This window comes from Papio anubis, chromosome 5 (assembly GCF_008728515.1).
Source record: "Papio anubis isolate 15944 chromosome 5, Panubis1.0, whole genome shotgun sequence".
Taxonomy (NCBI): domain Eukaryota; kingdom Metazoa; phylum Chordata; class Mammalia; order Primates; family Cercopithecidae; genus Papio; species Papio anubis.
The window spans coordinates 155,862,698-155,878,132 of NC_044980.1; the positions used below are offsets into that span (position 1 = coordinate 155,862,698).

Below are 15,435 nucleotides of genomic sequence, written 5' to 3' on the forward strand. Positions count from 1 at the left end.
TGGCACTGCTAGGGGACCCTGCGCAACCTCCACAGCTGCTGGCCCAGGTGTTAAGCCCCTCACTGTGCGGGCCGGCCTCTCCCTGTGCGGGGCCCCCGAGCCTGCGCCAACGCCCACCGGAACTCACACCAGCCCACCAGCGCAGCCCCGGTTCCCACCCGCGCCTCTCCCTCCACACCTCCCCTCAAGGAGAGTGAGGAGGCTCCGGCTTCACTCAGCTCAGAGAGGGGCTCCCACGGTGCCATGGCAGGCTGAAGGGCTCCTCAAGCACTGCCAAAGTGGAAGCCGAGGCCGGGGAGGCACTGAGAGTGAGGGCTGCTAGCACATTGTCACCTCTCGTTAGTACATTGTAACATATAATGAAATAATTATACAGCTCACCATAATGTAGAATCAGTGGGAGCCCTGAGCTTGTATTCCTGCAACTAGACAGTCCCATCTGGGGGTGATGGGAGACAGAGACAGGTCATCAGGCATTAGATTCTCATAAGGAGTGTGCAACCTGGATCCCTCGCATGTGCAGTTCACAATAGGGTTCACACTCCTATGAAAATCTAATGCTGCACTGATATGACAGGAGGTGGAGTTCAGGTAGTAATTAAAGCAATGGGGAGTGGCTGTATATACAGATGAAGCTTCATTCGATTGCCCTCTGCTCACCTCCTGCTATGCCACCCTGTTCCTAAAAGGCCACGGATCATCATCGCCCTGGGGTTGAGGATGCCTATAACAGAGGAAACGTGAAAACAAATGGAAAGTTCCTAAATAGACAAAAGGACAAATAAGGCATAGTACCAGTATTCTAGAATACTAGGCAGCTGTTCAAAGGATGGGAAATATCTACATGTGTTTATGTGGAAAGATTACCAATTTTAAAAATGAGCAAACAGAAACAAGCAACTCATAAAGCCATATATTTGGCATGATCCCAATTGTTTTTTGAAATGTATACATATATAAGCAAGTGCATGCAAATGCACAGGAAAAGTACTGGAAAAATAATTATCAAATAGTTAAAATTGTTCATCTCAGAAGAGGTGAAATATGGAATCCAAGGGGAGGGAAAAGACAGTCACATTTTCTTTCATATAATGATAAATTGCTTGAATCTTAAATTCATGTCATACATTGTCATGTATTTTTGAATGATTGGTGTAATTTTTAAAAGAATTAGGAAAACGAGAGAGACCTTCAGGTAAATTTCTATTTATTTTACTCTTTCCCAAAACTACACTAAAACATCATAAAAGAACTTTTTAAAGGGCACAAAATCATAAGGACAAACAAAAAAGCAACAACGGCAGCAAAATTTTGAAAGCTGGATGAATGGTAACTGACTAAAGGGTTTAAAGAAAGCTCAATCCTAAACCAGCAGTGGAAGAAGCCAAGAAAAAAGCAAATATGCTTTGCAGAATCTGCAAAGTCTCTGGAATTGGCAACATTAGGCCCTCTGGGAATAGATATGAACGTAAAATTAAAAACAAGAGAATTGTTTGAAAGACCATTAAAGAAGTAGTAAGAGAATTCTCAGAAACAGTTACATCCCTGATTCCTTTCCTACTTCAGTCTGTGCATCTTACCTGCCCCAAAAGGATAAAGGAGGCTAACTCTCTAGAGCAAATAAGAAAAGCTTACTCTATAGAGAGGAAAATAAAAGGCATAAGTATGGGTAGAGACAATATATGGAAAAGAGGGATTCTCCATTAGGAATTCCCTCAGTGAAAAAACTCATTAAGATCAGAAACCCCACACATACCCTCAGGAGATTCCTGTCCGTTGTTTATTGCCCCACTTTTGAGGGATCACCAATGTCCAAAAAAAGAATAAAAGTGACTTGGAGGCAACAGTCTTTACAGAGAGAATAAAACCTCAAATAAACTATCCTTGCTATATTTAAAAGATTAGACAAGCTATAATATATGTGAATACAACAGTGTACTATTAATAAAAGAAGAAAGAGGGAGAGGTAAGAAGAGAAGAAAAAAGAACACAACAAAAAAGAACTACTGAGAACAACTATACATATATATACACACACACGTTTATGTTTATAGATGTATGTATAGGGATGTGTGAGTGTGTGTGTGTATAACTCGTTGGAATACTTGAATAAATAAGGTGAGGAAATCTCCCAGAAACTGAACAAAAAGACCTCAGAGAATAGTTGTGCCTATATCTATCATGTATGTGTGCTTTTTCCCAGAGTGGACTGCTTGCAGCTTAGTGCAGTATATCCCATTTGCTCATCTTGATATCCAGTTTCACAGTTTCCTTTAACACTTGGCTTTCCACTATCACCTCAAGGGCTGATTCCTTTCATAGAGAAGTTCCAGTCTAGGTTCCTCATTTTGGTTTTAAGTCCGATTTCTCAATCTAACAAATGTTAAAATGGAAATATCTTACTTCCCTGCTTTTGGCCCCAGAAGAGGGGGAAGTCAACTCCTATAAAAGGAAGGAAAGAAAGAAACTAGTGTTATTTCTGTCAATCTCTTCCTCTTGAGTGTAAGCTGCATGACTCAGGGACTCTGCCTAGAATAGTACTGAAGGCAACAGAACAGCATAAAAAATATTTTTGAATGAATGAATGAACAAATATAAGCAAGATACATATGGCTTTTAGAGGTGCCACTGCAACCTCTAAAAAGAATGGAAAAAGTGATGTGAAAACCACAAAACAAAACAGGAAGGCTCTGATAAGCACAGTTTCTCTTTACACTTACTTGGAAAAAAATTCAAGGAAGGTGTCTGTAGAGTTAACTCCATTTCCCCAAGTCTAGCTCCAATCAGTCAGTCTCGGTAAAGGCTTTCTTTACATGCATACCTGTGGACGTGGGATTCCTACCTATTATGTTATACCCTTAGAAATATCCCCTACATGGTCTTATATCCCCCACTCTTGCCTCACAATAAGCATTTTTTTTCCCTTCTTGCTAGAAGCAGATGGTTTAACAGGCTGTGAGTTATTCTTTTTTACTTAATATTTTCTTAATTTTAGTAAAGAAATACATCCAGGTAACTTTAAAGTCACAATTAGATGGTGGGGTAGGGACTGGGCCACTTGGTTGGGGAGCACCCAACTGTCAGCCTGTGTGGGTCCCTCCTCCTGGGCATACAAAAGCCTGGCTGTCAGCATTGTAAAAGCATTTCAGAAGAATAGGAATGAGGTATCTCACCATCCAAGTTACAGATATTCAGCATCTCACCAGTACCCTAGCTGTACAAACCTCTTCAATGTGAAGCTCCCATTATCTACCAGGATGGACAAGGGACAGGTTCCAGGCTAGGAGGATTGAGAGAGATGATCTGGGAGTCTAAATGCTCATTACACCAAAGTTTAATAAATCCCTTGATTTTTACTTCTTTTCATGCCCCATTTTTAAAGGTGCCTGGTATCTCCAATTGCTAAGCCTTTCTTGATTCTAGAACATCATTTTTTTTTCTCTTATTGGCTTCATTCACTGCAGACTTTAGTTTCAGATTTTTCAAACTGGTTAACTCAGCTTCCATCTGCTTTCAGTTTCCAAAATGTTGTTAACTTCTTTCCGGTGTTGTCATCTTCTCTTCTGTTTCATTTTTTAAAATGAGTACATACTTTTTATTCATTTTGGGAGGTTTATGAGAGTGCAAAGATAAATGTCTGTGTTCAATTCTCCTTCTTATTCAATGTCCTTAAGCCAATGGCTATGTGCCTTTCTAAGACACAAGTTGTATGTTTGCACTGAAAAAAGAAAATTTATACTATCCTTAAATCTCTTCTTAAAGGACTCTTTATTTAGAAATCGTGTGTCTGCTTCTTAGGATTTTATAAAACAATAGTGACACAAATGAGGAAAAGGAATGTGATGAGTGAGTGTCACCAAAGGCCCAAAATTTCTGCTTTAAGGAAAATAATGAAGGAGACAGAAAATTTACTCCCCATAACACACATGCACATGCCTCCAGGATAGTCCTCTTTCCAAAACTGTAGCAGATTTGGTGTAAGGGAGGAGACCACCCCTCATATCGTCTTATGCCCAATTTCTGCCTCCAAAGAAAGAAGTAAAAACTAAAAGGCAGAAATGAAATCCACAGGCAGACAGCCCGGCACCGCACCCTGGGCCTGGTAGTTAAAGATCACCCCTGACCTAATCGGTTATGTTATCTATAGATTACAGACATTGTACAGAAATGCACTGTGAAAATCCCTATCTTGTTTTGTTCCGATCTAATTATCGGTGCATACAGCCCCCATCATGTACCCCCTGCTTGCTCAATCAATCACAACCCTCTCACACACACCTCCTTAGAGTTGTGAGCCCTTAAAAGGGACAGGAATTGCTCACTCGGGGGGCTCAGCTCTTGAGACAGGAGTCTTGCCGATGCCCCCAGCCGAATAAACCCCTTCCTTCTTTAACTGGGTGTCTGAGGAGTTTTGTCTGCAGCTCATCCTGCTACAGTGTAGTGCTGCAAATCCATCATCCTTTATTTGTCGATGTCCATGACTTGGTGCCACATCAGCTGAGGGGCAAAGACTTTTCAAAAACTTGAAGAATCCTATATTTAGCAACTTGCAGATGCCATGCTGGTAATCTCTGGGAGGTGACTTGACACTGTTGCAGACAGGAAGTAGATGGAAAATGAAGCCATCTGACAAGTCTCTGTCTCTTACAAATGCAAATGTCCTTCAATTTGCATTTCACTCGGGAACACAGGACCCAAGTAAGACCTTCCCCACTGAAACAACAGCCTTGACCCCAAATAAGGGACAGATTGGAGGGGCTTGCTGAACGTCAGTTTTGGTGCATTGATCCTGATCCTATCACATTGCTTGAAGTTAATTACTATGATATTCTACTAATGACGCTGACCACTTTCTCTGTCATCCTGGTTCCTGGTTCTTAGTCCTGATACCGCAGGTGGTAATGGTTAATATTGAGTGTCAATTTGATTGGATTGAAGGATGCAAAGTATTCCTTCTGAGTGTGTCTGTGAAGGTGTTGCGAAAGGAGATTAACATTTGAGCCAGTGAACTGGGAGATGCAGACCCACCCTCAATCTGGGTGGGCACAATCTAATCAGCTCCCAGCGTGGCTAGAATAAAAGCAGAAAGAAGAACATGGAAAGACTAGACTGGCTAAGTCTTCTGTTTCATTTTTCTCCATCTGTTTTCTTCCTCCTGACTGGATGCTTATTCTCTTTCTCCTATGCTGGATGCTTCCTGCCCTGGAACATGAGACTCCAAGTTCTTCACCTTTTGGATCCTTGGACTTACACCAGTAATTTGCCAGGGGCTCTCGGGCCTTTGGCCACAGACTGAGGGTTGCACTATGAGCTTCCCTACTTTTGAGGTTTGGGGATTCAAACTGGTTTCTTGGCTCCTCAGCTTGCAGATGGCCTATTGTGGAGTTTCACCTTGCGATCACGTAAGTCAATTCTCCTAATAAACTCCCCTTCATATATACATCTATCCTATTAGTTCTGTCCCTCTAAAAAACCCTGACTAATGCCCAGGTCTCCCTATTTCTACCTTGACTTCCTGACCTAAAGACCCAGGACGCTTCTGCGCACTGATATATCTGATGGCTCAACCCTGCCCTCGCTGGCTTTCTTCCCTCTCCTTTTTCTGATTCATACCTAAGAAGTGTTAGCCTGCTGCCAGCCATATGTGTGACAGTATCACTCATGCTCTTACTTGAGTCCCTTAGTAGTCATAGTTAAAACTCATTTTTATGTTCCCACTGCCCTAAAAATTTTTTAAATCTCATTGTACTCAGTTTGCAACATAAAGCCACTCACAAACTATCTTTACCTAAAAAGTACCCAAATGATGGTACCACTCCTTAACCGGCACCTTTTCTATCAGGTGTCTTCTCTAGGCCTGGTAGTCCTCTGCATCCTTAAAGGGCTCGATCACACATTACCCTTCCTAAAAGTCTCACCTCATATTTTGAGTTTACTTTCATCTTTCCTTTTCCACTTCTCAGCTTTAATGAGACACTGCCTCACATTGTGATTAACTGTTGCTGATTAAGTACAAAAAGCAAGAAGATGAGTTTGATGTGATAGAAAATGATAGATATAGAGAAAAGAAAATAGTGAACCAAGCTAGGAATTAGACATATTCCCAAGCAACAAAACAGAGTAATTGGGACAAGCCTGATTATCAATGTATATTTCTACAGTTATATAAGCTTGTGATAAAAAAGAAAGGAGTAAACTATGCAGTTAAGTAATGTTTATAATTCTTTCCAGCTTATTTACAGTTAAAGATATGGACACTATGAAAACAGAATAGTTCAAAATCTAGATTTCCTTTTCCTCTTTTTATTTTAAATATTGCTAACCAATTCTTTCACCCACACACCCATAGTGTTTTTGGCCCTAGCAACCTAGATTCCCTTCTTGCATTAAGGTTACACCACTTGGATGTTTTGAAGTAAGAGACCTATCTGGGATTACAGAACTGTGAGCAAAGCACTCAGAGTACGTACTGTTTGCCATGTACACAACAAAAACTAGGAGCCAAAAACAAAAATAGCCTCTTCTTACTGCTGAAGTAAAGGTGTTTTATAATCCATATAGACTTGGTTTAAAAATACTCTTTTCAAGCATCACATTGTCTCATGATATGGACAATAGAATGTCCTTGGGTCACAAAGAATTAGTTTACTGTCTTTTTTAGGTAAACTTAGTATCTATAAAAGACCACAAGGTAAAATTTCTGATGCTAAAACATGATGAATTAAAGACATAATCCAAAAAAAATTTCCTTGTTTAAAAAAAAATTGTAATAAAGCCTGAGAATGCAGTTTGAATGCATTCACCGCATTCCATGAGAAATCCACAGAGGCCCATATCAAAGCACATCTTGACAAATATTTGGTTTACTGGGCTAAAGAAAACATTTAAAAGCATCCAGGCAGGAGGAAGAAAACAGGCTACCTACAAATAATAAAAACTGGACTGGCCCAATATTTAACAACCAATTGTATTTTGAAAGGAAAATTCAGTGAGCTAATAATTTGGTATCCTCATCACTTGTCTTTCATACATAAGGAAAACATAAAGATATGCTCAGATGCATAAAAACAGGGTCTGACTTGAGGATACACTCAAGCCAATTGAAAGAAAAATCAAAGTGAGGAACTAAATTGAGAAAGACATGAAATCAAATTGATTTCCATATTTAATTTGTACCTAACTTTGGGAATCCAGTTTGATTATGGACCACATTAAAGAATGAAACTCGGCCGGGCGCGGTGGCTCAAGCCTGTAATCCCAGCACTTTGGGAGGCCAAGACGGGTGGATCACGAGGTCAGGAGATCGAGACCATCCTGGCTAACACGGTGAAACCCCGTCTCTACTAAGAAATACAAAAAACTAGCCGGGTGAGGTGGCGGGCGCCTGTAGCCCCAGCTGCTCGGGAGGCTGAGGCCGGAGAATGGCATGAACCCGGGAGGCGGAGCTTGCAGTGAGCTGAGATCCGGCCACAGCACTCTAGCCTGGGCTACAGAGCCAGACTCCGTCTCAAAAAAAAAAAAAGAATGAAACTCCACCCTATAGTGCCTCCCTCAAATGTTTCTCTTCTGTTTTTCACTCTTAATTCCAGAAAATATGTTTATTCAGCCTTCTCAAAAATGCAGGGAAAAAGGTCAGAAATTATCAATCATCTTCCCAAAAATTGTACAGCAATTCACAGCAAAGAGAACATTAAACACTTAAATAATCTGCTAACCTAATGAACTTATTATCCTCCAAAAGGAAATAGAAACCACAATTCTAGCACCAAGGATTTTTTTTTAAATATAAATAATGTAAAAGTTAGAAATGTAATGGAAAATCACTAATTATTATCCAAAGCAGAAATTATAGGGCCTGGAAAAAAATGTGTTATATCCCTTGAAACCTCTAATATTCATTTACATATCCATTTTACATATCCATTTAAGCAGGAAAAAGATCTATTACCAAAATTATTGAACTTCGGATGCTGGCCACAAGCACTCAATTTGGGAGCTTCTGTTGTTATTCAACATGAAACCACCCAATATAATTGGAAAGCATTGTAGTATAGAAAATACTTCTCATCTGTGGGGAAAAATAGAATTTATTTGCAATTGTACTGTTCCTTTCACTGATTTTAAGGAGGGAAAACACAATTTGGATTAGCCAGACAGATGGGGTCATATCACTCCTCAAGCTATTTATCAAAGTTCTATGGCAGGAAAAATTTATATTTAAGAAGCAAATTATTTGTACATGAGTGTTTTCTTTTGTTTTGTTTTGTTTTTGCAGATGCCAAAGCCATATATGTAACTCTTGAGAAGAGTCCTTTGTTTTTTTTCTTCTAAAAAAGATTACTCTCTGTCTATGGTTCTCTCTTGCCCTTTTAAGAAAGGTACCTGCTGGTACAATAATGCCCATGATGAGAAGAGTAAGAAGATTGAATTATCCTGAAACCTCTCAACGAGGGAGAGGAATCCAAGCACCTCCTTGCACTGCTCACAGGGACCAAGAATCATATAGGAAGGACCAACAAAAGAGGCTGTAGCTGTCCCAATGAATGGACAATTAGAACAACGAAGGGCACTTACAGAGAAAATCTGTTCTGCTCCAAAGCCAAGACTTTAAACCCTAACTACATTTTTCTCAAAAACTTAATGGAAAAATTCATGTAATATTGCAAACTGTAAGCTTTAGAATCAGAAAGACCTGAATTTAAATCCTCAGTATCTATGCCTGGTATAAAATTTGGGCAAATCATCTTTTGCTTATTACCCTGTTTGCTCATTGGCAAAATGAGGATAATAATACCCGCCTCATAGAGTGCTTGAAAAGCTTTGAGTAAATACATGTAAACCATATGGTTATTCTATAAATATTATTAATGATGTCCTCAGATTCACTTAGAAAGAAGAAGAAATTAAGGGGTTTATTATCTGAAGTACATAATGATATAAACCAGTAAACATTATAGACCTGCTACGTGTCCTTCAAGATTTTGGATGCCATAGAGTAGGTAAATGTTACATTTGCCACATTCATTAAATAACACATTTCTTTTTCTTTTCTTTTTTTTTTGGAGACAGACCCTCACTCCATCACCCAGGCTAGAGTGCAGTGGCATGATCCTGGCTCACTGCAGCACCCACCTCCCAGGTTCAAGTGATTCTCATGCCTCAGTCTCCCAAGTAGCTGAGATTACAGGCCTGCGCCACCATGCCTGGCTAATTTTTGTATGTTTACTAGAGACGAGGTTTCACCATGTTGGCCAGCCTGGTCTTGAACTCCTGGGCTCAAGCGATCCGCCTCCCTCAGCCTCCCAAAGTGCTACTATTAATGGCATGAGCCACCATACCCAGCCAAAGAAAACATTTCTGAGGATGATAAACTAAACTACAAGCACTAGAAAAGGTGAAAAGGTGAGATCTCTATAGAAGGCAGGGAGGTAAGAAACAGGAGCTGAGCCTTAAAGAATGAGCAGATGGGAGAAAAAAGTAAGAGACGATACAGCAATACACAGAGGGAGTCGGGGTGTAGGGTGTGTATGGATGTGAGAGATACAGAGGGAAAGAAAAAGGACCATATCTTGGGTTCCCAATGAGTGCCAGTACTGCATTAATTGCTTTACATAGTAATCACATTTAATCATCAGAATAACTCTGCAAGGTATTATTCCATTTTACAGAGAAGGAAACTGAAGATCAGAGAAGTTAGAATGCAGAGCTTTTAGTGACACAGTCAGGACTTGAAAAGAGGTCTGCCTAATCCGATCCTTTAATTTTTTTTCAGTACCGTGTTTGTCAAAGTAAAGATAAGCGCGATCATTCTGGAGTGCAGTGATTCTGTTGAGGAAAAAGTGCTTTTACATTCAGAAGCCTCTGAATGTCCATTTTGTGACAAGATTCTAACACTTCTTTAATTCCAAAATTGAGGTAAATGTCCTATTGCACGCTCGCTTTCTTTGATGTGTAGGAATTTAGCTCTTTTCCCTATAGGTAAAACTTGCAAAATTTTCAGGAACCCCTGGAAAGCCTACAATTCCCATCACATGCAAAATTCCCTTCCCACCTACCTCCAAACCCCAGTACATTCTATTTCTCACTCCAGGAGGAATTGATTTTCATTGGTATTCATTTGAAGTAGGGAAGGTCATGATTTAGAACACTGAGAATGTGTTGTCTAAAGAGCACAGTTTGTATCTTACTTCAGAGAGAAGATCTTTAAAGATGCCTTGGCTTAGCTGACTTTTCTTACCCTCCTGGTCCAAGAAACATCCACTAGGGAGAAAGTCAATTTCAAACCTGCACACTGCAGAAGCTATGGGGCAGTCAATTGCAGAATGCAGATCAGTCTGTGTCTTCTCTTTTGAGATAAACAGAATCTGGGAAGAGTGTTGAAGGAAAACTTTTTGAGCAATCCTCATAGCAAGGGTGTCAGATTTTAGGGAGTTTTTTTATTGTGTGGCAAATACACAATTTACTAACTTGCCTGCACCATTCTATTATGCAACCAGGAAACAAGGCTCCACAAGAGTCTAAAAACCAGCATGTTTCCATTTGAAAGCCAGCCCGACTCTAGCCTAGATCCCCACTAAGAGAATGTATTTTTTAGTTCCCAGGTGCTCCCCAAGCTTTGAATGTGATATGTAAACATTCTAAATTAGTCTATTCATTAAATAGTTTTTTATTGCAAAGTGTGTCTGTGACAGGAGGTTTGTTTTTTAAATGGTATGTATGGAGAAATTAATTATTCTGCAGTTTCCTGAGAAAGAATTCAGTAGAATCTGGATGTGTTTAAAGTATACTTAATTACTCAGACACAGATATCATCAAATCATGCAGTGCTCCATATATCCCCTCCTAACATCTCAAAAAGCATCAACTCTAACTTTCCGTTTTATAATGTATATTTTTTTATATTTTATATTTTATTTTTTAATTTTTCTTATTTATTTTTTATATTTTATTTATTTATTTATTTATTTGAGACAGAGTCTCGCTCTGTCGCCCAAGCTGGAGGGCAACAGTACTATCTCAACTCACTGTAACCCCCGCCTCCCAGGTTCAAGTGATTCTCCTGCCTCGGCCTCCCCAGTAGCTGGGATTACAGGCGTGTGCCACCATGCCCAGCTAATATTTGTATTTTTAGTAGAGATGGGTTTCACCATGTTGACCAGGCTGATCTTGAACTCCTGACCTCAGGTGATCCACTCGCCTCAGCTTCCCAAAATGCTGGGATTACAGGTATGAACCACCGTGCCCGGGCCCTATAATATAAATATTTTTATATAAAAGTGTCTGAAGAGAAAAAAGACTATATTCGAGGGAGCAAATGTTAGGCCAAACTTTGCTGTCACTAATGCTGGCCAGGGCCATGAATATTCACGCAGAATACTTTTCTAAAAATCACATGGAGTGAATATCACTTATTTTTCCTTTCCCCAATATTTTCCCACTCTGACTAGAATAATTCAAAACTTTGAGCTGGACATCAACAAGATTACAGACATTTCTATGTTTCTATTGCAGTAAGTGGCCAAGTTTGAAGCTTACAGGACCTCCTTTCTAAGTAAAGGTGCTGGAGAAGCAAGAAGCTTTCCTAACCTGAGCTCCACTCAAGTGGTAAACAAATAAAGGTGATCCAAGAAGTGAATGACCAAAAGCCATAGATCAAAGACACTAAAAGAAGAACAAACCTCTAGCCTTGGAAAAACAGTGCTATTTATTAAACACATGTACCAGGCATATTTGTTTTGCAAACATTAGTTTAATCTTCACAACTGCATGAGGGCAGCATCACTATCATCCATTTTTCATAACTGAGGAAAGTGAGGCACAGTTAGTAAGTAGTGGAACCAGGATTTACACTGGGCAGTCTTGACTCCAGAGACTGCATTGTTAGCCACTATGCAAGCTGTGTTACTCATGGTTCTCCAGAAACACAACCAATCAGTGACATACTAGTATATGAAATACATTTACTATGAGGGATTGGTGATTATGGATGATTATGATTATGTGATTATAGATTACATGATTATGGAGACTGAGAAATCCCATGATCCAAGAGCTGGAGGCCCAGGAAAGCCAGTAGCACAGTTTCAGTTCAAGCCCAAAGGCCTGCAAGCCAGTAGAGCCAATGGTAAGTCCTGGTCCAAGTCCAAAGGCTTGAGAACCAGGTGTGCTAATGTCCAAGGGCAGGAAAATAGGGAGGGCCCAGCTAAGCATTCACCGTTCCTCTGGCTTTTTCTTCTTTTCAGCTCCTCAGCAGGTCGAATGATACCCAACCACACTGGTGAGAGTAATCTTTACTCAGTCTAATGATTGAAATGCTAATCTCTTCCAGAAACACCCTCACAGACACACCCAGAAATAGTGTTTTGTGAACTATCTGGGCATCCCTTAGCCCAGCCAAGTTGAAACATAAAATGAACCTTCACTCGAGCTCATCTCTTTCTATTCCTTTCTAGCCTCTAAGCCCCATGAGATCAAAGACTTTATCCATTTTCTTCATGTGTGTGTCTCTAAAATCCTAGAACAGTGTCTGGCAAATATTAGGTGCCCAATGAAGGTTCCATTATTTACTTATATAAGTATATGATGAAAACATGAATAAATGGAATTCCCAATCTAGCTTTTCCCCCTTGATCTTCAAATATATTGCGTATAGAAAACAGGCCATTCTTAGGTGCATGAAAGGCACTATCAAGTGAAAAACCCCTGCCCCAGCTGTTTCTCTGATGTGGACCCAATGGACATATACAATAGAAATGCCTTCTTCACCCCACCCTCATGGATATCTTTTTTCTGTTTTATACATAACCCTGACTAGCCTCTAAGGTCTAATTTCCTGACACCATTTTTTTCGACCAATTAACTAAATTGAATTTTAGGGCAAATGAAAAGAAAACCATTTTGCCTCTTCACATTTATCCATCGTCGCTCAGTGTGAGGTCCATGGAAATTCTGCTTCAGAACCAACTGAGATGCCTGCTGGAGATGAGATTTCAGGGTCCTATTTCAGACCTTCTGCATCAGAATCTCAGAGCTTGGGGCCCAGGAATATGAATATTTAACCGGCTTCTTTTTTTTTTTTTTCAGACAAAGTCCCACTATGTCACCCAAGCTGGAGTGCAGTGGCATGATCACAGCTCACGGCAGCCTCAATTTCCCAAGTTCAAGCAATCCTCCCACTCACTGCAGCCTCCCAAGTAGCTGGGACTAGAGGCATGCAGGCACCACCATGCTCAGTGAAGTTTTTTAATTTTTTTGTAGAGATGAGGTGTCATTATGTTGCCTAGGCTGATCTCGAACTTCTGAGCTCAAGCAATCCTCTTACTTCAGCCTTCCAAAGCATTAAGATTACAGGCATGAGCCAATGCACCCAGCCTTAACCAGCTTTCTATGTGATTATTATACAGACCTGTTTTTGGCAAACACAAAAAGAGATTATCAAATCTCTTCCACCACAAAAGAGGTTATAAGCTCCTTTTTTAAAAAGCCCCTAACACTGGGCACCAGTATTTCAGAAAATCTCTCTTGAGATTAGCCTCTTTCCCCTGATGCCGAACCTGTTTACTCTCTCCCAATGTCTGATGTCTCCAGTTTCTACCCTGCTGCCTCCCACTTGTTTTCAAATTCTGCCCAACTCCCCTAGGGCAATCCTTTGGCTGAACTGTGTGTCTGACTTGACTTCAGCTTCTCTCCTAGATGCTTGCTGTGTGGCCTTCCTTGGTGGTCCTTGAGCAGTACTGTCCCATCCTATACCTGGCTTTAGCTCGTGGAACCCCAGGCCTATCCAACTCCTGGCCCCCATTTCTAGGGTAAGAATTTGAACATCAGTGAACTAATCCATATCACTTGGGAAGCATCCCTTCTCCCAAATATTGTTATTCAAAAGAAAGATATCATAGGGCTTAAGAATACAGATTCTAAAGTCAGACAGAATCTGTATCTCAGCTTGACTGCTTAGTAGTTGTGAAGTTGAGCAAGTTATTTTTCTTCTCTGCTCCCAGTTTCTCCATTCACAATAGTACCTCCTTCATAGGATGGTTGTAAGGATCCAATACACGCTTTCAGAGCACTGAAACAGTGTCTGGCCCACAGTAAATGCTCACTAAGTGTTAGCTGCTGCTGCTGCTGCTGCTGTTGCTGTTATTTATGTGAAATATGATTCTAGGAGCATCCAAGGACAGACTTAGAGTTGGGAAACAGATACCATGAATATGAACTCTAAGGGGAAATCAATGAAAAAAGAGTTCTATCTCCCTGTCTTGCTGCATGTGCTGTGTGAATAAGGGCAGATTTATACATATAAAAATGATCTTCTTTTCTCCCAATGATGTTAGCAGCAGAATTTTCTTCCTCTTTAACTCCTTAAATACAAAAGCTACATCCTAAAGACTTTATATCCCCCTTTAAGACGTGAAGGGGTCCAGAATAAGTTACTATGGCATCAAAATTACTTTGAACTGAAGGCACTTGAGTTCCTAAAATCCTTTATCTGCCTAAAAGCAGATCCTCTCAAAAGAACTAAAAAGAACTTTATTGTCATAAGTCCTCTCCCTGGAACCCTAATCTTCTCTTCTTGGAGAGATATGTCAGCACCACACCCAGACATCGTCAGAAGTTATTGCATCTTCCTTTCTCTCTCTCTCTCTCTCTGTTGCTTACACACACACACACACACACACACGCATGCACACACACACGCATATTTTTTAATGTATGCAATATTCATAAACAAATATGGCCGGGCGCAGTGGCTCATGCCTGTAATCCTAGCACTTTGGGAGGCCGAGGCGGGCAGATCACTTGAGGTCAGTAGTTCTAAACCAGCCTGCCCAACATGGTGAAACCCCGTCTCTACTAAAAACACAAAAAACAAACAAACAAACAAAAATACAAATGCATAAGAACACAGCAAGAGTACTGTCTGCTAGGAGAGAAAGGAAAATGGGGTGGGGAGAAAAAGACTTACCTTTATGGATATCCTTTTGAATTTTTTAAATTTTGAACCATGTACCCATTCACAAGGTATATAAATATTAAAGCAAAATGTTTAATTCACAGTCATTCCCATAATAGAAACAATAAATATAACATTATAATATGTAAGAACACAATGAATATGTTTTGTACATTTAACATACATAAAGAAAGCCACTGCAATTCTGATGAGATTAAAGCCAAAAAGCTGCATTACTATGATACCCAAGAATTTCTTCAAAATCATATGGGAGGGGAATGGTAACTAAAAAAGCAATTGGCAATTGTTGAAGCTGGTGATGGGTACATAGGGTTCCTTATACTTTCATAAAGTATATAAGGGTTCTGCCTACTTTTGAAAATAACTAAAATTTTCCATAAGAAAAAGGTTTTTTTTTTAAGTTTCATTAAGAGTCTATAATGAAGTAGTCAGGTTATTTATAGGGCTCTAGAGTAGATGAAATT

General features: G+C 40.0%; 1 long non-coding RNA gene across 1 annotated transcript; it reads left to right on the top strand.

Moving 5' to 3' along the window:
* Positions 1 to 5,294: 5,294 nt before the first annotated feature.
* On the top strand, positions 5,295 to 11,605 carry LOC103885560. The gene is made up of 3 exons (XR_648700.4): positions 5,295 to 5,402; positions 9,773 to 9,915; positions 11,512 to 11,605. It is a non-coding gene; the product is annotated as an uncharacterized LOC103885560 (long non-coding RNA).
* Positions 11,606 to 15,435: the final 3,830 nt, after the last annotated feature.